The sequence below is a fragment of the Hordeum vulgare genome, chromosome 2H (assembly GCF_904849725.1).
Source record: "Hordeum vulgare subsp. vulgare chromosome 2H, MorexV3_pseudomolecules_assembly, whole genome shotgun sequence".
NCBI classification, from domain to species: domain Eukaryota; kingdom Viridiplantae; phylum Streptophyta; class Magnoliopsida; order Poales; family Poaceae; genus Hordeum; species Hordeum vulgare.
Genome location: NC_058519.1, coordinates 126,005,487 through 126,029,648, shown reverse-complemented (window position 1 = coordinate 126,029,648; position 24,162 = coordinate 126,005,487).

Below are 24,162 nucleotides of genomic sequence, written 5' to 3'. Positions count from 1 at the left end.
ACAGCTGCATTCACTTTAAATAGGGCACCATCAAAATCCGTTGAGACGACACCATACGAACTGTGGTATGGCAAAACACCAAAGTTGTCGTTTCTTAAAGTTTGGGGATGTGATGCTTATGTCAAAAAGCTTCAGCCTGAAAAGCTGGAACCCAAAGCGGAAAAGTGCGTCTTCATAGGTTACCCAAAAGAGACAGTTGGGTACACCTTCTATCTCAAATCCGAGGGCAAAGTGTATGTTGCTAAAAACGGAGCTTTTCTCGAGAAGGAGTTTCTCTCGAGAGAATTGAGTGGGAGGAAGATAGAACTTGACGAGGTTGTCGAACCTCTCATCCCTCTAGATGGTGGCGCATGGCAAGGGGAAACCTCTGTCGTTGCGACGCTAGTTGAGGAGGAAGTTAATGATGATGATCATGAAACTCCAGTTAAAGTTTCTGTTGAACCACGCAGGTCGACGAGATCACGTGCTGCTCCAGAGTGGTACGGTAATCCTGTCTTGTCAATCATGTTGTTAGACAACAATGAACCTGCAAATTATGAAGAAGCAATGGTGGGGCCAGATTCCAACAAATGGCTAGAAGCCATGAAATCCGAGATAGGATCCATGTATGAGAACAAAGTGTGGACTTTGGAGATACTACCTGAGGGCCGCAAGGCTATTCAGAACAAATGGATCTTTAAGAAGAAGACACACGCTGACGACAATGTGACCATTTATAAAGCTCGACTTGTGGCGAAGGGTTTTTCACAAGTTCCAGGAGTTGACTACGATGAGACTTTCTCACCTGTAGCGATGCTTAAGTCCGTCAGAATCATGTTAGCAATAGCTGCATTTTTCGATTATGAAATCTGGCAGATGGATGTCAAAACGGCGTTCCTTAACGGTTTTCTTAAGGAAGAGTTGTATATGATACAACCCGAAGGTTTTGTCGATCCTAAAAATGCTGACGAGGTGTGCAAGCTCCAGCGATCCATTTATGGACTGGTGCAAGCATCTCGGAGTTGGAACAAACGCTTTGATGAGGTGATCAAAGCATTTGGGTTTATACAAGTGGTTGGAGAATCTTGTATTTACAAGAAAGTGAGTGGGATCTCTGTGGCGTTTCTAATATTATATGTGGATGACATATTACTGATTGGAAACAACTTAGAGTTTTTGGAGAGCATAAAAGGTTACTTGGATAAAAGTTTCTCTATGAAGGACGTAGGAGAAGCTGCTTACATTCTAGGCATTAAGATCTATAGGGATAGATCAAAACGCCTGATAGGACTTTCACAAAGCACATACCTTGATAAAGTTTTGAAGAGGTTCAAAAGGGAACAGTCCAAGAAAGGGTTCTTGCCAGTTCTACAAGGTACGAAATTGAGTAAGACTCAGTGCCCAGCAACTGATGAAGATAGAGAGCATATGCGCTCCGTCCCCTATGCTTCAGCCATAGGTTCCATCATGTATGCAATGCTGTGCACTAGACCGGATGTTAGCCTGGCCATAAGTATGGGAGGTAGGTTCCAGAGTAATCCAGGAGTGGATCACTGGACAGCGGTCAAGAATATCCTGAAGTACCTGAAAAGGACTAAGGAGATGTTTCTCGTATATGGAGGTGACGAAGAGCTCGCCGTAAAAGGTTACGTCGATGCAAGCTTTGACACAGATAGGGACGACTCTAAGTCGCAAACCGGATACGTATTTATTCTTAATAGGGGTGCAGTAAGCTGGTGCAGTTCCAAGCAAAGCGTCGTAGCAGATTCTACATGTGAAGCGGAGTACATGGCTGCCTCGGAGGCAGCTAAGGAGGGTGTCTGGATGAAGCAGTTCATGACGGATCTTGGAGTGGTGCCAAGTGCACTGAATCCAATAACCTTGTTCTGTGACAACACGGGTGCCATTGCCTTAGCAAAGGAACCACGGTTTCACAAGAAGACCAGACACATCCAACGACGCTTCAACCTCATCCGCGACTACGTCGAGGAAGAGGACGTAATTATATGCAAAGTGCACACGGATCTGAATGTAGCAGACCCGCTGACTAAGCCTCTTCCACGGCCAAAACATGATCAACACCAGAACTGTATGGGTGTTAGATTTATTACAATGTAATTCACATGGTGATGTGAGGGCTAGATTATTGACTCTAGTGCAAGTGGGAGACTGTTGGAATTAAGCCTTAGAGGCAATGATAAATGTAATTATTATTATAATTCCTGTATCAAGCTAATCGTTTATTATCCATGCTATAATTGTATTGAATGAAGACTCATTTACATGTGTGGATAGATAGACAAAACACCGTCCCTAGTATGCCTCTAGTTGGCTAGCCAGTTGATCAATGATATTCAGTGTCTTCTTATTATGAACAACGTGTTGTTGCTTGATAACTGGATCACGTCATTGGGAGAATCACGTGATGGACTAGACCCAAACTAATAGACGTAGCATGTTGATCGTGTCTTTTTGTTGCTACTGTTTTCTGCGTGTCAAGTATTTATTCCTATGACCATGAGATCATATAACTCACTCACACCGGAGGAATGCTTTGTGTGTATCAAACGTCGCAACGTAACTGGGTGACTATAAAGATGCTCTACATGTATCTCCAAAGGTGTTAGTTGAGTTAGTATGGATCAAGACTGGGATTTGTCACTCCTTGTGACGGAGATGTATCTCGTGGCCCACCCAATAATACAACATCACACACAAGCCTTGCAAGCAATGTAACTTAGTGTAAGTTGCGGGATCTTGTATTACGGAACGAGTAAAGAGACCTGCCGGTAAACGAGATTGAAATAGGTATGCGGATACTGACGATCGAATCTCGGGCAAGTAACATACCGAAGGACAAAGGGAATGACATACGGGATTATACGAATCCTTGGCACTGAGGTTCAAACGATAAGATCTTCGTAGAATATGTAGGATCCAATATGGGCATCCAGGTCCCGCTATTGGATATTGACCGAGGAGTCTCTCGGGTCATGTCTACATAGTTCTCGAACCCGCAGGGTCTGCACACTTAAGGTTCGACGTTGTTTTATGCGTATTTGAGTTATATGGTTGGTTACCGAATGTTGTTCGGAGTCCCGGATGAGATCACGGACGTCACGAGGGTTTCCGGAATGGTCCGGAAACGAAGATTGATATATAGGATGACCTCATTTGATTACCGGAAGGTTTTCGGAGTTACCGAGAATGTATCGGGAATGACGAATGGGTTCTGGGAGTTCACCGGGGGGGGGGGGGGCAACCCACCCCGGGGAAGCCCATAGGCCTTGGGGGAGACACACCAGCCCTTAGTGGGCTGGTGGGACAGCCCACAAGTTCCCTATGCGCCAAGGAGAAGAAAATCAAGAGAGAAAAAAAAGAAAAAAAAAGGAGGAGGTGGGAAGGAAGGGGGACTCCCTCCCACCAAACCTAGTCCAACTCGGTTTGGGGGGGGGAGAGTCCTCCCCCTTGGACTCGGCCGACCCCCTTGGGGCTCCTTGAGCCCCAAGGCAAGGCCCTCTCCCTCCCTCCTATATATACAGAGGTTTTAGGGCTGATTTGAGACGACTTTTCCACGGCAGCCCGACCACATACCTCCACGGTTTTTCCTCTAGATCGCGTTTCTGCGGAGCTCGGGCGGAGCCCTGCTGAGACAAGGTCATCACCAACCTCCGGAGCGCAGTCACGCTGCCGGAGAACTCTTCTACCTCTCCGTCTCTCTTGCTGGATCAAGAAGGCCGAGATGATCGTCGAGCTGTACGTGTGCTGAACGCGGAGGTGCCGTCCGTTCGGTACTAGATCGTGGGACTGATCGCGAGATTGTTCGCGGGGCGGATCGAGGGACGTGAGGACGTTCCACTACATCAATCGCGTTCTCTAACGCTTCTGTTGTATGATCTACAAGGGTACGTAGATCACTCATCCCCTCTCGTAGATGGACATCACCATGATAGGTCTTCGTGCGCATAGGAAAATTTTTGTTTCCCATGCGACGTTCCCCCACATTAAGTTCATAACAAATGGAGTAACGCCTTAAGCAAGATGCCATGATGTAGAGGGATAAATTCATGCAATAGATATAAACCCCATCTTTTTGCCCTTGACGGAAACAACATGATGCGTGCCTCGCTACCCCTTCTGTCACTGGGTGAGGTCACCGCACGGTATGAACCCAAAACCAAGCACTTCTCCCATTACAAGAATTATAGATCAAGTTGGCCAAACGAAACCCACAACTCGAAGAGAATTACAAGGATACGAAATCATGCATAAAAGACATCAGAGGAAACTCAAATAATATTCATAGATGATGTGATCATGAATCCAGAATTCATCGAATCTCGACAAACACACCGCAAAAGAAGATTACATCGGATAGATCTCCATGAATATCATGGAGAACTTTGTATTGAAGATCCAAGAGAGAGAAGAAGCCATCTAGTTACTAGATATGTACCCGAAGGTCTGTGGTGAACTACTCATGCATCATCGGAGAGGCAATGGGGTTGATGAAGAAGCCCTCCGTGTCCGATTCCCCCTCCGGCAGGGCACCATAACGTTCCCCAGATGGGATCTTGCGGAGACAGAAGCTTGCGGTGGCAGAAAAGTATTTTCGTGGCTCTCTTTCGTGGTTTCAGATTTTTGGAGAATTTATAGGCGGAAGAAGTAGGGCAGGGGAGCCATAGGGGGCCCACAAGCCTGCTAGGCCCGACACCCCTAGGCCGGGCCTGGGTGGCTTGTGACCTCCTCCGAGGTCCCCTGCCTTGGTTCTCAAGTTTCCTGCGTGTCTTCTGTTATGGAAAAAATCATTCCGCAGGTTTTATTCCGTTAGGACTCCGTTTAAATTCTCCTCTGAAAAATTTCAAAAACACGGAAAAAACAGGAACTGGCACTTGGCACTGAGCTAATAGGTTAGTACCAAAAAAGATATAGAATAGCATATTCATGCATACAAAACATCCAAAGTTGACAAGATAATAGGATGGAACCATAAAAAGTTATAGATACGTTGGAGACGTATCAGGCTCTAAGGCCCATGCCAATCTCCTCCACGCTCCAGCCGGTAGTGGCTTCCACCTCCTACTCGGCAACGCGGCGCTCCTGGCGGCTGTCCTCGAAAGTCGTTTCATCCGCTTCCTGTGTCTCAGGGAAGAGTCCAAGGATAGGGGAAGCGGCGCGAAGAAGAATAAGAGGAGGGAGCAGTAAAGAGGAAAAATTCAAGACAAAGTAAAAGAAGACTTACGGTCGAATTGGGTGTCGTTCTCGTGGGCGTCCTCTAGGGCCTCGAGCTCCCGCACCTGGCTCGCTTGGACCGCGTGGGAGACCTCCTCCTGAAAGGTCGCGGCCGTCTCCAGCGCCTTGGCCAACTATGCCTGCTTCTCGATTAGGGCCTCCTCCTTCTCCTTCGGGGTGGCATCCTTAAGCTTCATCGCTTCGAGATGAGCCGTCCGGAGGCGCTCCACTACAACGGCATGGGATGTATCCTTCTCCTGCCGAGTGGCGGGCAACTGCTCTTGCTCGGCCTGGCGGGCCGCCTCGAGCTCCTTCTTCTCCGTCTGGAGAAGAGCCAGCTGCTGCTGGAGCCGCTGGTCCGCCTCGTGCAAGGCGTCCCGCTCCATGACAGCCTCGCCCCGCCGGACCTGAAGATCGGCAACCTGGCCATCAGCCGCCTGGTTCTGAGCCCGCAGCGTGTTATACGCCTGCACCTGGGCGTCGTAAAGGTCCTATGAGCAAAGCAAAGAAGACGCAAAATAAGATTCGGCCAGGTTAATTCATAACCGGCCTGATTCTCGGGGGCTGCACCCAGTGGGTGCGCTAGAGCGCCCCCACTAAAAAAGTAAAGGCAAGGGATAAGCTCGAAGAGATCCGGCCCGACCAATGCTTGGCCGGCCCGATTCTCGAGGGCTACACCCAGTGGGTGTGCTGGCGTGCCACCACTGATTCAAGAGAAGAAAAAAAATCAAAACCAAGACGAAGAAGATGCAAAGGATAAAGCACTCACCCTGGTGCGCTCCAGATCGCTGTCCGCCATGTGGGCCGCCTGCTTCACCTTGTACCGGCTGCTGGCAAATAGCGACACCTTCTCCGGGACGCCATGGATCACGGTTCCAGCGGGCAGCGTTAGGCGCTTAAGGTTGGCTTCTGGAGCAACCAGCTCCATCGACGCCCTAGCTGGCGTCGTCTCCGCAGTGGGAGGTGGATTGGCTGCGGCCGGCGCATCCATGGCAATCTCTGGCGCCTCCAGGTTCAGCTCCGGCGCATCGGCCGCCGCCTCGGCCTCCGGTGTGTCGGGGGTTACCTCAAGGTCCACCGGCGCGGAGGCATCCGGCTCAGACGGCTTGGCTACCTCGGCCTCTGGGTACGCCTTGGGGCCGCCTCGCTAGCTGGATCCTCCACGCGAGCACGCATGGAGGGGTCATGTCTAGCTTTGTTATGCTTCTCCTTGGCCTTCTCAGCCCGGTGTGGCTGAGATTGGGCTGCGGCCATCTTCCTCACCGCCTCGTCCCAGCTGTGGGCGGACCGATCATCAAGGGCCTTCTGGGCAGCCTCAGTTGCTGCCCAGCTGGCTCGCTCGGCGGTGGAGGCAGTATCTTCCTCTATGTCCTCCGCCTCCCTGCAAAGTATCTCTCTAAGGAGCCTATCCTCACGCAAAATAAAGCAAAAGGGAATGCAAAGGAACCCTTACCCCGCAACGATGGGCACCTGTGATACGTCTCCAACGTATCTACTTCTCCAAACTCTTTTGCCCTTGTTTTGGACTATAATTTGCATGATTTGAATGGAACTAACCTGGACTGACGCTGTTTTCAGCAAAATTGCCTTGGTGTTATTTTTGTGCAGAAATCAAAGTTCTCCAAACGTCCTGAAAATTTACGGGGAGCAAATTTTTAAAATATCAAAAATATCTGCGCCAAGAACCACCTGAGGTGGTGGGCCAGTGGGCCACAAGCACCTGCTCCGCCACCACCCCCACTGGTGGTGGTGGGCACTCTTGTGGGGCCCACAAGCACCTACCGCCCCCAACTCCAGCTCTATAAGTTGCGTTTTCGATACGGAGGCGCCGCCACCACCTGTTCTTCATCTAGAGGGCAGATCTGGAGTCCGTCTTGGGCTCCGGAGAGGGGAGATCATTGCCATCGTCATCATCAACCTTCTTCCCTCTCCAATTCCATGAAGCTCTTCGTCGTTCGTGAGTAATCTATTCGTAGGCTCGCTGGGCGGTGATGAGTAGCATGAGATCTATCATGTAATCGAGTTAGTTTTGATGGGATTGATCCCTAGTATCCACTATGTTCTGAGATTGATGTTGCTACTACTTTTCCATGCTTAATACTTGTCACTAGGGCCCGAGTGCCATGATTTCAGATCTGAAATTATTATGTTGTCACCAATATATGTGTGTTTTAGATCCGGTCTTGCAAGTTGTAGTTACCTACTATGTGTTATGATCCGGCAACCCCGGAGTGACAATAACCGGAACCACTCCCTGTGATGACCATAGTTTGAGGAGTTCATGTGTTCACCAAGTGCTAATGCGTTGGTCTGGTTCTTTATTAAAAGGAGAACCTTCATATCCCGTAGTTTCCTTTTGGACCCTGCTGCCACGGGAGGGATGGACAATAGATGTCATCCAAGTTCTTTTCCCTAAGCACGTATGACGACACACGGAATGCATGCCTACATCACATTGACGAACGGGAGCTAGCCACATATCTCTCCGTGTTATAGCTTTTGCATGATTAATATCATCCAAACAAATCACCGACCCATGGCCTACGAGTTTGTCCTACTGTTGTTACTTGTCTTGCTCTGCTGTTACTACTATTGTTGCTACTACTGTTACTTGTCTTGCTCTGCTGCTGCTGCTACTGCTGTTACTTGTCTTGCTCTGCTTCTACTGTTGCTACTACTGTCGTTTGCTACTGTTGCTACTTGGTACTGTTGTCACTACTGCTGTTCCTTGCCACTGCTTTTGCTCGTTACACTGCCGCTACTCGTTACCTTGTTGTTACTATTGTGCTTGCAGATACTAATCTTTCAGGTGTGGTTGAATCTGACAAATTTAGCTGCTAATACTCGACAGTATTCTCACACCTCCTTTAGGCGATCAACAAATTGGGTCGAATACTCTACCCTCGAAAACTGCCGCGAACCCATGCGCTGGTGGGCCATCAACAACATTCTTCTAGTTCCGTTGCCGGGGAGTGCTAGCAGCATTCTTCTGGTGCCGTTGCAAGGGAAGGATTGTTGTCATTAGCATTCGTCTAGCTATCGCCAGAGATTGCACGATCAACATTTTTCTGGCACCGTTGCCGGGGAGGTATTGCTACATTCTCTAAGTCACTTGGGATTTATATCTGCTGATCACTATGAAGAATCTGAAGGATCCAAAGACCAAAGTCTTGCCCTCAACTATGAGGGGAGGTAAGGAATTGCCATCTAGCTCTGCACTTGATTCACCTTCAGTTATGAGTAAGTTTGCGACATCACCTCCTGCTAGAAATCTTGATATGTCGCGTGTGCTTGATGATGCTTATGATACTACTGCTAGAGATGCTATGCTTGATACTATGCCTGATGATACTATGCTTGATACTATGCCTGATACTGCTAGAGATGATATGCTTGATACTATGCCTGATACTGCTAGAGATGCTATGCTTGATACTGCTATCCTGATGATGCTAGAGATGCTATTTTGCCTGATGATGCTATGCTTGATACTGCTACAGATACTCCTTTGCCTGATGTTCCACTAGGAGTGTTCCTTGATGCTCATATTGCTAGAGTTACTGCTAATGCTCGTGATGCTTCTGATACTGCCGATACTATTGAGATAGAACCAGCTTTTGCTCCTGTTAGATCTAGCTCTCCTAGATATGATTTGCCTGATATACCTGAGGGTTACGTTATGGAGGGAGAGATAGCTGAGGATTTTCTTGCGTGTAAGGATGCCTATGACGCTGAGAAATTACTTCTCAAGTGGAAGGAAAAATCTTGTGAAGCTAGGATGAAAAATGACCCGTAGTTTGCCACTTCGCCTATCTTTGTCACCGATAAGGATTATGAATTCTCTGTCGACCCTGAGATAATCTCTCTAGTTGAATCTGATCCTTTTCACGGTTATGAGTCTGAGACGGTCATAGCCCATCTTACCAAACTATCCGAAATAGCCAACCTCTTCACTAATGAGGAGAAGATCCGCCACTACTATATCCTTAAGCTGTTTCCTTTCTCTCTAAAGGATGATGCTAAAGTCTGGTTCACCTCTCTTGCTCCTAGATGTGTGCGTAGTCCCCAGGAGATGGTCTATTACTTCTGTGAAAAATAGTTCCCTGCCCACAAGAAGCAAGCTGCCTTGCAGAAAATATAGAACTTTGCTCAACTCCAAGAAGAGAGTCTTCCACAAGCTTGGGGGAGGCTCATCCAGCTACAAAATGCTTTGCCTGATCACCCTCTTAAGAAGAACGAGATACTTGATATCCTCTATAACGGACTTACCGATGCCTCTAGAGACCACCTAGATAGTTGTGCCGGTTGTGTTTTTAGGGAACGAACTGTAGAACAAGCTGAGACCCTACTGAATAACCTGTTGATCAACGATAATGCTTGGACTATTCCCGAACCGCCTCCTAAGCCAACTCCTAAGAAAAGAGGTATTCTATTCCTCAGTCCCGATGATATGCCAAAAGCCAAGAAATCTATGCAAGAGAAAGGCATTAGATCTGAAGATGTAAAAAATCTACCACCTATCAAAGAGATCCATGGTCTCGATAACCCGATACAGGTAGTAGAAGTGAATTCTCTGCGTAGGTTTGATGAGAGTGATATTCCTTTTGATAAAGCTACTAGCCTATGCTTTGATGAATTTGACAACTTTGTTGCCAAACAACAGAGTTTCAATGATTTTTTTAGCAGACATTTGGAACAAAGTACTCGTATGCTCATCCATCTAAGTGCTTGTGTAGACAGAAATGTCAATGAGCTGAAGCTTTTGAGTAAACATGCCTCTATGATTACTACTCAGGTAGAACAAGTACTTAAAGCGCAGAATGACCTGCTCAATGAAATAAATGACAACTCTGTCAGAGTCATTACTAGAGGAGGCAAAATGACTCAGGAACCTTTGTATCCTGAAGGTCATCCTAAGAGAATTGATCAAGATTCTCAAGGAATCAATACTGATACACCTAGTCATCCTAAGGAGAAGAAGAAGGATGATAGAAACCTGCACGCCAGTTCACCAAGTACTATCAGACCTGAAGAACCTAATGATATTTCTGCGTTTTATGCGGAAACAGAATCAGGTGATGAACATGAACCTGATGACAATATGGAAAGTGATGTTCGTAATGATGCTCAACCTAGCAACGATGAGGATGTGGAGATTGAACCTACCGTTAATCCTGATAATCCACAACCGAAGAGATACGACAAGAATGACTTCACTACTAGGAAGAAGGGTAAAGAAAGAGAGCCATGGGTTCAAAGACCTATGCCCTTTCCTCCTAAGCCATCCAAGAAAAAGGAGGATGAGGATTTTGAGCGCTTCGTTGAGATGATAAGACCCGTCTTTCTGCAGATGCAGTTAACTGATATGCTCAAGATGTCTCCGTATGCCATGTACATGAAAGATATCGTGACTAATAAACGGAAGATACCAGATCTTGAGATCTCCACCAAGCTTGCCAATTACACTTTCAAAGGTGGAACTCCTAAGAAACTTGCTGATCCCGGATGCCCACTATACCTTGGTCCATTAAAGGAAACTACGTGAGAACTTCCTTATGTGACCTTGGAGCCGGTGTTAGTGTTATGCCGCTCTCTCTTTATCGTAGACTTGAACTGGATAAGTTAACGCCCACTGAAATTTCTCTGCAAATGGCCGACAAATCAACTGCTTTCCCTATCGGCATTTGCGAGGATGTGGCTGTTGTGGTTGCTAATACCACTATCTTAACAGACTTTGTTATCTTGGATATTCCCGAGGACGATGCCATGGCTATTATCCTCGGAAGTCCCTTTTTAAACACCGCAGGGGCTGTTATAGATTGCAACAAAGGCAATGTCAATTTCCATGTCAACGGTAATGAGCACATAGTGCACTTTCCAAAGAAACGATATCCAGTACATTGCATCAATGCTATCGAAAAGACTTCATCGATTCTCATTGGGAGCTTTGAATTCCCTATTCCTCGTGTCAAGATGAAGTATGATTTGCTTTTCGGGGAGATTCATATCCCCATTGAGGTGACTTAGTGGCTATTCGAAAATTCTCTGTTCTCTCTTGCGATTCAAGAAAGTTTTGTCATAAGGACTTGATCAATCCCATTGACGGATTTCTTTCGATGACCATGAAAGGGATGAATCAAAGAGTCACGTACCTCTGATTTAAGCTTTCTTTTTCTTTTGCTTAGAATAAAAATGATAGAATTAGTTTAGTTTTTCCTGTTTTCTGTTTGAGCGTCTCGAAGAAAAATACCTCGAAAATAAAAGTTCTCCAATGGTCCTGAAAATTTAGTATGATTTTTTCTGGAATTTTTGAAAATTTCTGGGCCTGAGAGCTGGCCTAGGGTCCTGACCAGTGGGCCACAAGCCCCCCCACCGCCACCTACCCCCCTGGTGGCGGGGTGCAAGCTTGTGGAGCCCACAGGCACCCCCTCCACTCATTCCAGCTCCCAGCCTTTTCTTCCACCTCTAGAAAAAACGGATTCGCAGCTCAAACCCGTGTTCTTGCTCATTTGGCTGTGATTTTCGATCTCCTGGCTCAAAGCTCCATTCTCCGAACCATTTTGGGGAAATTACTCCTTGGTAAGTGACTCCTCCATTGGTCCAATTAGTTTTTGCTCTAGTGCTTTATCCTTCGCGTATTCTTGCTACCTTTGTGACCCTGTTCTTGAGCTAGAAATGTTGATTTTAGTTGGTCCCAAGTAGTTTTAGCGCGTGATACGGTCTCTAGGCACTAGTAGGAGTAGTTTCTACAAGTTGGGTTAATCCTTATTCACTTTTCTTTCGAAGTCTCTAAAAATTTCAGAATTTTTCAGAGCTAGAAAAAGGAAAAGATGAGGAGGTTCTTGAGAGGCTCTTCAAGCCGTAACCCCAAGGAGGATGAGAAGAATCACCCCAAGTACGTAGTTCCTCGAGTCAAAGAAGTTCGAGCGTGCGAGTGGCCAAGTGATGAATTTTTGTGCGCCGCCGGACTTTATGAAGACTTTTATTACTTGGTGGAGAACGCAGGTCTTACTGCGTTCGTTGAAGATAAGTGCCCACAATATCTCCTCCTCACCAATATTTTTGTTCAAAGCTTCAACTTTTATACGAGGAAGAATCCTCCCATGGTTGAGTTCATGATATACAATGTCCCCCAGTGCATGATGATACGTCTCAAACGTATCTATAATTTTAATTGATTTCATGCTGTTATCTTGCCTTCTTTGTATGTTTTATGTACCTTTTTATATCGTTTTGGGACTAACTTAATAATTCAGTGACAACTGTCAGTTCCCCTTTTTCCGTGTTTTTGACTCTTTTCAGATCTCATTTTGGAACGGAGTCCAAATGGAAGAAAAACCCCGGACGGAAGAAGTCCAGGGGGCTTTTGGGCCAAGCCAGGTGGGCTCCAGGGAGCCCACAAGCCCCACTCCGCCACTAGGGGGGAGGCGGCGGTGGGCAGGCTTATGGCCTCCCTGGCCGCCCCCTAACCTAGGTCTTTGGCCTATAAATTCCCAAATATTCCGCAAAAAATAGGGGGAGCCTCGAAAATACTTTTCCGCCGCCGCAAGCTTCCGTTTCCGCGAGATCTCATCTAGAGACCCTTCCCGACACCCTGCCGGAGGGGACTTTGGAGTTGGAGGGCTTCTTCATCATCATCATCGCCCCTCCAATGACTTGTGAGTAGTTCACTTCAGACCTACGGGTCCGTAGTTAGTAGCTAGATGGCTTCTTCTCTCTCTTAGATCTTCAATACAAATTTCTCCATGATCTTCATGGAGATCTATCCGATGTAATCTTCTTTGGAGATGTGTTTGTTGAGATCCGATGAATTGTGGACTTGTGATCAGATTACCTTTGATATATTTGAGTCTTTGCTGATTTCTTATATGCATGATTTGATATCCTTGTAAGTCTCTCCGAGTCTAGGGTTTTGTTTGGACAACTAGATCTATGATTCTTGCAATGGGAGAAGTGCTTGGTTTTGGGTTCTGCCATGTGGTGACCTTTCCCAGTGACAGTAGGGGAAGCAAAGCACACATCAAGAAGTTTCCATCAAGGGTAAAAAGATGGGGGTTTTATCATTGGTTTGAGATTATCCCTCTACATCACGTGATCTTGCTTAAGGCGTTACTTTGTTCTTATGGACATAATACACTAGATGCATGCTGGATAGCGGTCGACTTGTGGAGTAATAGTAGTAGATGCAGAAAGTATCGGTCTACTTGTTTCAGACGTGATGCCTATAGAAATAATCATTGCATAGATATCGTCACGACTCTGCACAGTTCTATCAATTGCTCGACAGTAATTTGTTCACCCACCGTCTACTTGCTTTCATGAGAGAAGCCACTAGTAAACACTACAGCCCCTGGGTCTATTCACATCCATCGTTTACAACTCAGCTTTTACTTTGCTTTTTTACTTTGTTGCTTTCAACTCTCACTTGGCAAACAATCTATAAGGGATTGACAACCCCTTCATAGCGTTGGGTGCAAGTTTTTGTGTTGGTGCAGGATCTTGAGATACTCCTCCGCCGGATTGATACCTTGGTTCTCAAACTGAGGGAAATACTTACCTCCGCTATACTACATCATCCTCTCCGCTTCGAGGGAGCACCAACGCAGAAGGATTCCTGGTGTCGTCAACGTGCCCATTTCTGGCGGCACAGGAAGGTCTTTTGTGCAGTAGCTTAACGGACATCAGAAGCATTTCTGGCGGCTTTGCCGGGGAGGAGAAATAAAGATATATCCAAGTAGGTCTCACAAACTCTTCTCTTGCATTTACTTTTTGTTTCCAGTTGCCTCTCGTTTTCCTCTCCCCCACTTTACATTTGTCGTTTTCATTCGCCTTTCGCTTTCGCTGTCTTCTTTTGCCCGTTTCACTCTCTCTTCCTGCTCGTTTGTGTGTGAGATAGTCCATCAATGGCTAGACCCACCACTCCAAATGACACCCCTGAAAATGAAGTTCTCAATTTCAGGCAGAATGAGGAAGAAAATTTGAAAGACGCTTGGCACATGATTTGCAATGCTCAAAGTAGATCTACTCGTAAGCAATCCACTATCGTCCTCCTTCGCCGTTTCTATGTTGGAATTTCTCCTTGGAATAGGTATATCCTTGATACCATTGTAGGCGGGAACTTTTTGGGGAGCCATATTGTTGACTCCTATAGAGCTATCATTAATTTGGTAGGCTCACCCCCGCTCATGGTTAATGGAACTATCTTGACCTTGGAACATGTGATGCAAAGGGTTGACGCTATTGAAAACAAAATTGCCATAGTTGAACTTACTCAGGGTTTGGATAGAAGGTTACCCAATCAAATCCCTCAGTACGGATCCAAAGTGGGAAACTTTTTGAAAAATTTAAAGGAGAAGGAACTTATAGGTAATGATTCTTCTAGAATTGGCAAATTAGAAGATGTCATAACCAACTTGGGTTCCTCTTTTGCCGCTATGCAAAATACTCAAAATCTTACTCTCAAAAAGACCGTGTAGCCTGTTTTTGTTCCTAGAGGTAGTGGTGAGTCATCTAATAAATATGAAAATCTTAAGATGATAAATGATCATGCTACCTATGGCTTGAGTACCAAAGATGACTATACGTGATTCCATCACTTTCGCCTCGCTAAGGGCGTTAAACAAAAGTGCTTGTTGGGAGGCAACCCAACGAATCTATCCTTTTTCTTTCTATTTTGTGTTTTCCACACTTTCATAATTCTGTTATGATTGTGTTTTTTGTGTTTCTTTTTGCGTTTGTGCCAAGCCAAACCGTTATGATTAGTCTTGAGGATGATCTTTTGGTCACGCTGGAATTGACAGAAACTTTCTGCTCACCAAAATAATTTTCTCTTTTTTCCTATAAGAGCTTTTGAGTTGATTCTTTTTGCTTCTTATTTCTACGCAAATTCTTCAGACTGTCCTAAGTATTCAGAATTTTTGAAGTAACAGAGGAATATGAAACATACAGATTGCTACAGACTGGTCTGCTGTTAGCAGATTCTGTTTTTTTGTTGTGTTGGTTGCTTATTTTGATGAAACTATGGATAGTATCGGGGGGTATTAGCCATGGAAGATTGAAAGTACAGTAACACAGAATCAGCACAAGTGGAATTTAAGTTTTCTACAGTACCTAAGGAAGTGGTGGTTTGCTTTCTTGTACTAATGTTATCACGAGTTTCTGTTTAAGTTTCGTGTTGTGAAGTTTTCATGTTTTGGGTGAAGTTCTTATGGAAAAAAAGATAAAGAGTGGCAAGAGCTTAAGCTTGGGGATTCCCAAGGCACCCCAAGATATTCAAGGATGCCGTAAACTCCTAAGCTTGGGGATGTCCCGGGAAGGCATCCCCCCTCTCGTCTTCAAAATATCGGTAACGTTACTTGGGGCTATATTTTTATTCACCACATGTTATGTGTTTTTGCTTGGAGCGTCTTGTATCGTAGGAGTCTTTTAATTTTTTTTGTCATAATCATCCTTGCTTCACACCTAGATAGAGAGACATGCACACACCGTGATTTTGTCGAGCTTCACTTATATCTTTTGGTAGACAATTGAGCTCAGATGTGCTTCACTTATATCTTTTGAGCTAGATACTTTTGCTCTATGTGCTTCACTTGTATCTTTTAGAGCGCAGTGGTGCGTGGCTTGGTAGTTGATCTATGCTTTGAAAGTAGTCCCAAAAGGGGTAGTTACCCAAAGGGATACGAAAACTTCCACCTTCATGTGCATTGAATATTAGAGAAGTTTGATTCATCTCAATTAGTTTTGAGTTGTGGTTATGGTAATATTGAAGTCATGCTAGTAAGGTGTTGTGGATCTAGAAATACTTGTGTTGAAGTTAGTGATTCCCGTAGCATGCACGTATGGTGAACTGGTATGTGATGAAGTCTGAGCATGACTAGTATATTGATTGTCATCCTTTGCATGGCGGTCGGTATCGCGCGATGGTTTATACCTACCAACCCTTCCCCTAGGAGTATGCGTTGAGTTCCTTGTTTCGATTACTAATAAAACTTTTGCAACAAATATATGAGTTCTTGATGACTAATGTTGAGTCCATGGTTTAGATGCACTTTCACCTTCCACCATCACTATCTTCTTAGTGTCGCCCAACTTTCGCCGGTGCACAAAACCCACCATTAGCCTCCCTCATTACATCCACCATACATACCTACTATGGCTTTTGCAAAGTCATTCCGAGATATATTGCCATGCAACTACCACCATGACATGTGCCACCACGTCTACATTGCCTTTGCACGATCGTAAGATAGCTAGCATGATGTTTCCATTGATGTCTATGCCATGCTAGATCATTGCCACGGTACACTACCGAAGGCATTCCATATAGAGTCATAATTGCTCTAAGTTTTGAGTTGAAAGTGTGATGATCATCATTATTGGAGCATTGTCCCATGTGAGGAAATAAAAGAGGCCAAAGAAGCCCATAAAAAAGAAGCCAAAGAGCCCACCAAAATAAATAAAAAAGATGAGAGAAAAAGAGAGAAGGGACAATGCTACCACTTTTTCCACACTTGTGCATATTGAGCACCATGATCTTCATGATTGAGAGTCTCTCGTTTTGTCACCACCATATAGCTAGTGGAAAATTTTCAGTATATAACTTGGCTTGTATATTCCAATGATAGGCTTCCTCAAATTTGCCTTAGGTCTTCGTGAGCAAGCAAGTTGGATGCACACCCACTAGTTTTCTTTAAGAGCTTTCACATACTTGTAGCTCTAGTGCATCATTTGTATGGCCATCCCTGCTCATTCACATTAATATCTATTGATGAGCATCTCCACAGCTCATTGATATGCCTAGTTAATGTGACTATCTTCTCCTTTTTTCTTGCAACCTCCACCACATTCCACACCATCTATAGTGCTATAACCATGGCTCACGCTCATGTATTGCATGAGAGTTGAAAATGTTTGAGAAAGTAAAGGTGTGAAACAATTACTTGGCCAATACCGGGGTTGTGCATGAATTAAATTCGTTGTGCAATGATGATAGAGCATAGCCAGACTATATGCTTTTGTAGGGATAAATTCTTTTGGCCTTGTTATTTTGAAAGTTCATGATTACTTTGCTAGTTTGCTTGAATTATTATTGTTTCCACGTCAATAGCAAACTATTGTTTTGAATCTAATGGATCTGAACATTCACGTCACATAAGAGGAATTACAAAGGACACCTATGCTAGGTAGCATGAAAGCATCAAAAATTCATTCTTATCACTTCCCTACTCGAGGACGAGCAGGAGTTAAGCTTGGGGATGCTTGATACGTCTCAAACGTATCTATAATTTTTGATGATTTCACGCTCCTATCTTGCCTTCTTTGTATGTTTTATGTACCTTTTTATATCTTTTTGGGACTAACTTATTAATTCAGTGTCAAGTGCTAGTTCCAGTTTTTCCGTGTTTTTGACTCTTTTCAGATCTGATTTTGCAACGGAGTCCAAACGGAAGAAAAACCTCGAAATGATTTTTTCCCGAACAGAGGAAGTCCAGATGGCTTTTGGGCCAAGCCAGGTGGGCTCCAGGGAGCCCACAAGCCCCGACTCCACCACCAGGGGGGAGGCGGCGGTGGGTAGTCTTGTGGCCTCCCTGGCCGCCCCCTGACCTAGGTCGTATGCCTATAAATTCCCAAATATTCCGCAAAAAATCGGGGACCCTCGAAAATACTTTTCCGCCGCCGCAAGCTTCCGTTTCCGCGAGATCTCATCTGGAGACGCTTCCCGGCACCCTGCCGGAGGGGACTTTGGAGTTGGAGGGTTTCTTCATCATCATCATCGCCCCTCCAATGACTCATGAGTAGTTCACTTCAGACCTACGGGTCCATAGTTAGTAGCTAGATGGCTTCTTCTCTCTCTTGGATCTTCAATACAAAGTTCTCCATGATCTTCATGGAGATCTATCCGATGTAATCTTCTTTGGCGGTGTGTTTGTCAAGATCCGATGAATTGTGGACTTGTGATCGGATTATCTATGATATATTTGAATCCTTGCTGATTTCTTATATGCATGATTTGATATCCTTGTAAGTCTCTCCGAGTCTTGGGTTTTGTTTGGCCAACTAGATCTATGATTCTTGCAATGGGAGAAGTGCTTGGTTTTGGGATCTGTCATGTGGTGACCTTTCCCAGTGACAGTAGGGGCAGCAAGGCACACATCAAGCAGTTGGCATCAAGGGTAAAAAGATGGGGTTTTTATCATTGGTTGGAGATTATCCCTCTACATCATGTCATCTTGCTTAAGGAGTTACTCTGTTCTTATGGACTTAATACACTAGATGCATGCTGGATAGCGGTCGAGGTGTGGAGTAATAGTAGTAGATGCAGAAAGTATCGGTCTACTTGTTTCGGACGTGATGCCTATAGAAATAATCACTGCATAGATATCGTCACGACTCTGCACAGTTCTATCAATTGCTCGACAGTAATTTGTTCACCTACCGTCTACTTGCTTTCATGATTGAAGCCACTAGTAAACACTATGGACCCCGGGTCTATTCACATCCATCGTTTACAACTCCGCTTTTACTTTGCTTTGTTACTTTGTTGCTTTCAGTTCTCACTTGGCAAACAATCTATAAGGGATTGACAACCGCTTCATAGCGTTGGGTGCAAGTTTTTGTGTTTGTGCAGGATCTTGAGATACTCCAGTTGCCTCTCGTTTTCCTCTCCCCCACTTCACATTTGCCGTTTTTATTCGCCTTTCGCTTTCGCTGTCTTCTTTTGCCCGTTTCACTCTCTCTTCCTGCTCGTTTGTGTGTGAGATAGTCTATCAATGGCTAGACCCACCACTCCAAACGACACCCCTGAAAATGAAGTTCTCAATTTCAGGCAGAATGAGGAAGAAAATTTGAAGGACGCTTGGTACAGGATTTGCAATGCTCAAAGTAGATCTACTCGTAAGCAATCCACTACCGTCCTCCTTTGCAGTTTCTATGTTGGAATTTCTCCTTGGAATAGGTATATCCTTGATACCATTGTAGGCGGGAACTTTTTGGGGAGCCATACTGTTGACTCCTATAGAGCTATCATTAATTTTGTAGGCTCACCCCTGCTCATGGTTAATGGAACTATCTTGACCTTGGAACACGTGATGCAAAGGCTTGACACTATTGAAAATAAAATTGCCACAGTTGAACTTATTGATGGTTTGGATAGAAACATCCACAATCAAATCTCTAAGTATGGATCCGAAGTGGGAAACTTTTTGAAAAATTTAAAGGAGAAGGAACTTATAGTTAATGATTCTTCTAGAATTGGCAAATTAGAAGATGTCATAACCAACTTGGGTTCCGCTTTTGCCGCTGTGCAAAATACTCCAAATCTTACTCTCAAAAAGACCGTCAAGCCTGTTTTAGTGGTGAGTCATCTAATAAAGATGAAAATCTTAAGATGATAAATGATCACGCTACCTATGGCTTGAGTACCAAAGATGACTATACGTGATTCCATCACTTTCGCCTAGCTAACGGCGTTAAACAAAATCGCTTGTTGGGAGGCAACCCAACGAATCTACCCTTTTTCTTTCTGTTTTGTGTTTTCCACACTTTCATAATTTTGTTATGATTGTGTTTTTTGTGTTTCTTTTTGCGTTTGTGCCAAGCAAAACCGTTATGATTAGTCTTGAGGATGATCGTTTGGTCACACTGGAAAAGACAGAAACTTTCTGCTCACGAAAAGAATTTTCATTTTTTTCTAAGGCGTTACTCTGTCCTTATGGACTTAATACACTAGATGCATGCTGGATAGCAGTCGACGTGTGGAGTAATAGTAGTAGATGCAGAAAGTATCGGTCTTCTTGTTTCGAACGTGATGCCTATAGAAATAATCATTGCATAGATATGGTCACGACTTTGCACAGTTCTATCAATTGCTCGATAGTAATTTGTTCACCCACCGTCTACTTGCTTTCATGAGAGAAGCCACTAGTAAACACTACAGACCCCGCGTCTATTCACATCGATAGTTTACAACTCCGATTTTACTTTGCTCTGTTTCTTTGTTGCTTTCAGTTCTCACTTGGCAAACAATCTTTTGTGCAGTAGCATAACGGACATCACATGACGCTGCAGGATTTTTGCAATGTATGCAAATTACCTTATGTTGGGGATATCCGTGACCCTCGTCCACGGGACATGGAGGATTACATTGGTTCTATTGCTGTTGGAGAGGAGAGAGGAGTGTCTCGCGCTAGAATTGCTAGCATACATTTTCCTCTGCTTTGGTAGTTCTCACTATTTGTGGGAAAATGTTTGATTGGCCGTGGGGAGGCTGGATCACTTTGTTCTCCAGACCTTGCGGTTTTGCGCGAAGGACTTTATAACGATAAGTCTTATAGCCTGGGCGCTATAGTAGCTCAATGGTTGAACCTGAACCGTTCTAAAGGTGTTGTCTATGGAGGTATCTATGCTACCCGTCCTGCCAGAGACTTTGAGATACCCATTAGACTGGGAGAGGAAGGAGAGATGCTTCTCCCTGAAAGATATCTGGATTATGATAGCATGGTTCGCCGTGATTTTCTGGATAGAGATGCTAGTAGACGGATAATTTATAACCTCGTGTTTAGTCAGGGTACTCGAGAGACTATTACTTTGCCTGCTCCTTCTTTGTTTGATCTCCATGCAGGTAGGTACACTATTATGCCCGCAGACATATATGCATATTGGGGCTTGGCCCAAGCACAGGCACCCGTGCCCGAGCCGCTAGTCGAGTACCAGACGCCAGTTTATCAGTGGGAGCCAAAGGAGCTCACACAGCAGTGGCATCCGCAGTCTGCTCTGGAGTATCCTGGAGCTGGTTATTTCCCACCATGGGAGTAGACCAAGCTAGGCCAAAAGCCTAAGCTTGGGGGAGTACGTGTTCTCACCGACTTTACATTCATGCTTATGATTTCGCTTTGTTAGCCGGTGTATACACTTTGCCACTGTATTATCCATGCTAGTTTTTTTTCGTTTGCTTGTTTTCTTGTTTTGTACCCTTTTGAGAAAACCCAACAAGATTTTTCTTTCTTCTTTTGCTTGTTGGGAGTTTTCCCGTCTAAATAGTTTATTTTTCTTTGTGTCAAGGTAGAAGATATTGGTTACAATGCTTAGTGGTTCTGGCATGCTTACCTGTTTAGCTTTCAAAGGGCCATATTATTTTGTCTTCTCCTTTGTGTTTGCCTGCAGATTCGGCTTAGTCCAATCCACGAGCACGCTTATTATTGTTCACATCGTTCGATCGTGCAAATGAAAGGCAACAATGATGATATATGATGAAGTGACTGAGACTGAAAAGCTGGTATGAACTCTATCTATTTTGTTTTTGTAAATATGACTAGCTTGTCGACCTAGATTTAGCTTTGTTGTGAGAGAACCATGTTTGCAATGACAACTTAGAGATCATAGTTTCTGATGCCATGCTTATTTAGCTGAGAGCTTATAATGGTTTGTCTTGAATGTCAACATAGATTTTGATATGACTGTGATGTAGTATGATAGGATGGTATTCTCCTTTGAATGTTTCAAGTGGCTTGACTTGGCGCATGTTCATGCATGTAGTTGAAACAAAATCAACATAGCCTCTATGATGTTCGTATTCATAGTGATTTATATCCTGTTCATGCTTGCATTCCATGTTAGTCAAACTCATTGCATCTTGATGACTGTTGTCGCTCTCTAGTTGGTCGCTTCCCAGTCTTTTGCTAGCCTTCACTTGTAATAAGCGGGAATACTGCTTGTGCATCCACTTCCATAAACCCAAAAGTTTTTCCATGAGAGTCCACCATACCTACCTATTTGCGGTATCTACCTGTCGTTCCAAGTAAATTTGCATGTGCCATTCTCTAAACCTTCAAGAAATAATATGTTTTGCATGCCCGAACCGCTCATGTGGTGACAGAGGGATATTGGTATCTTCATGCTAGGAGTGTTATCCTCGACAAGTGTTTATTCACAGTCATTCGCGAGAAAGGGGCCGGTATTTGGGTTGCCCAGTTCCATGCTTAAATCGAAAACATAACCGTAAAACAAGACCCCCCCCCCCGGATTGATGTTAGTATGGATGGTACCCGAGGATTCGTCTAGCCGTGGAGTGTGATTGATTGGTGGTGGGGGAGTTAAAACTTTACTTTTCTATTTGGGAACCGCCTATAGCATGAGTAGCATAGAAGATATTGAGAACTCTTGGTCATTGCGTTGACAAAGAAAGCATGCCACCCAAAATTATTATCTCTGTTTTCAAAGCTTGAGCTCTGCAACCTCTGCAAATCAATGCTTCCCTCTGCGAAGGGCCTGTCTATTTATTTTCCTGTCGAGTCATCCTCCTCAATTATAAGAAACAATTAGAGAGCACCTGTGGCATTTTTATGCTTTGCTTTTGATTGATATTGAGTATGACTATGACTGGATCTTCGTTGCTATGAATTACAATGTTTAGTCAGCCCTTGATCATTGAAAGTACTCTGCATTTATGTTTTGCTGTCCCAGAAAGAGCTAGCGAGATACCACCTATTCATATTGCTTCATGCTTGTTTTGATTGAAGTGTTGGTATTTGAAACTCATTATTATTTGCTTGTTAGCTGATTATGCCATTGATATTAGTTTACCGTGAGACCTTTGTGTCATTTGCTTATGTGGTTAACTTGTGATCTTGCTGAAATTCTAGTTATGAGTTAGACATAGTTGCAACAACAAGATCAAACAGAGTTTGTCAAAGTTATTCTTTCTCTCTCAGTTTATCAACTGAGTTTCTTGAGGACAAGCAAGGTTTTAAGCTTGGGGGAGTTGATACGTCTCCAATGTATCTACTTTTCCAAACTCTTTTGCCCTTGTTTTGATCTATAATTTGCATGATTTGAATGGAACTAACCTGGACTGACGCTGTTTTCAGCAAAATTCCCTTGGTGTTATTTTTGTGCAGAAATCAAAGTTCTCCAAACGTCCTGAAAATTTACGGGGAGCAGTTTTGGAAAATATCAAAAATATCTGCGCCAAGTTCCACCTCAGGGGGTGGGCTAGTGGGCCACAAGCCCCTGCTCTACCACCAGACCCCATGGTGGCGGTGGGCAGGCTTGTGGGGCCCACAGGCACCTGCCGCCCCCAACTCCAGCTCTATAAGTTGCCTTTCGTCCCAGAAAAAATAAAAACAGAAGTTTTCGTCGCGTTTTCGATATGGAGGCGCCGCCACCACCTGTTCTTCATCTGGAGGGAAGATCTGGAGTCCGTCTTGGGCTCCGGAGAGGGGAGATCGTCGCCATCGTCATCATCAACCTTCTTCCCTCTCCAATTCCATGAAGCTCTTCATCGTTCGTGAGTAATCTATTCGTAGGCTCGCTGGGCGGTGATGAGTAGGATGAGATCTATCATGTAATCGAGTTAGTTTTGATGGGGATTGATCCCTAGTATCCACTATGTTCTGAGATTGATGTTGCTTCTACTTTGCCATGCTTAATGCTTGTCACTAGGGCCCGAGTGCCATGATTTCAGATCTGATATTATTATGTTGTCACCAATATATGTGTGTTTTAGATCCGATCTTGCAAGTTGTAGTTACCTACTATGCGTTATGATCCGGCAACCCCGGAGTGACAATAACCGGAACCACTCCCGGTGATGACCATAGTTTGAGGAGTTCATGTGTTCACCAAGTGCTAATGCGTTGGTCCGATTCTTTATTAAAAGGAGAACCTTCATATATCGTAGTTTCCTTTTGGACCCTGCTGCCACGGGAGGGATGGACAATTGATGTCATGCAAGTTCTTTTCCCTATGCACGTATGACGACACACGGAATGCATGCCTACATCACATTGACGAACGGGAGCTAGCCACATATCTCTCTGTGTTATAGTTGTTGCATGATGAATATCATCCAAACAAATCACCGACCCATTGCCTACGAGTTTGTCCTACTATTGCTACTGTTGTTACTTGTCTTGCTCTGCTGCTGCTACTAATGTTGCTACTGCTGTTACTTCT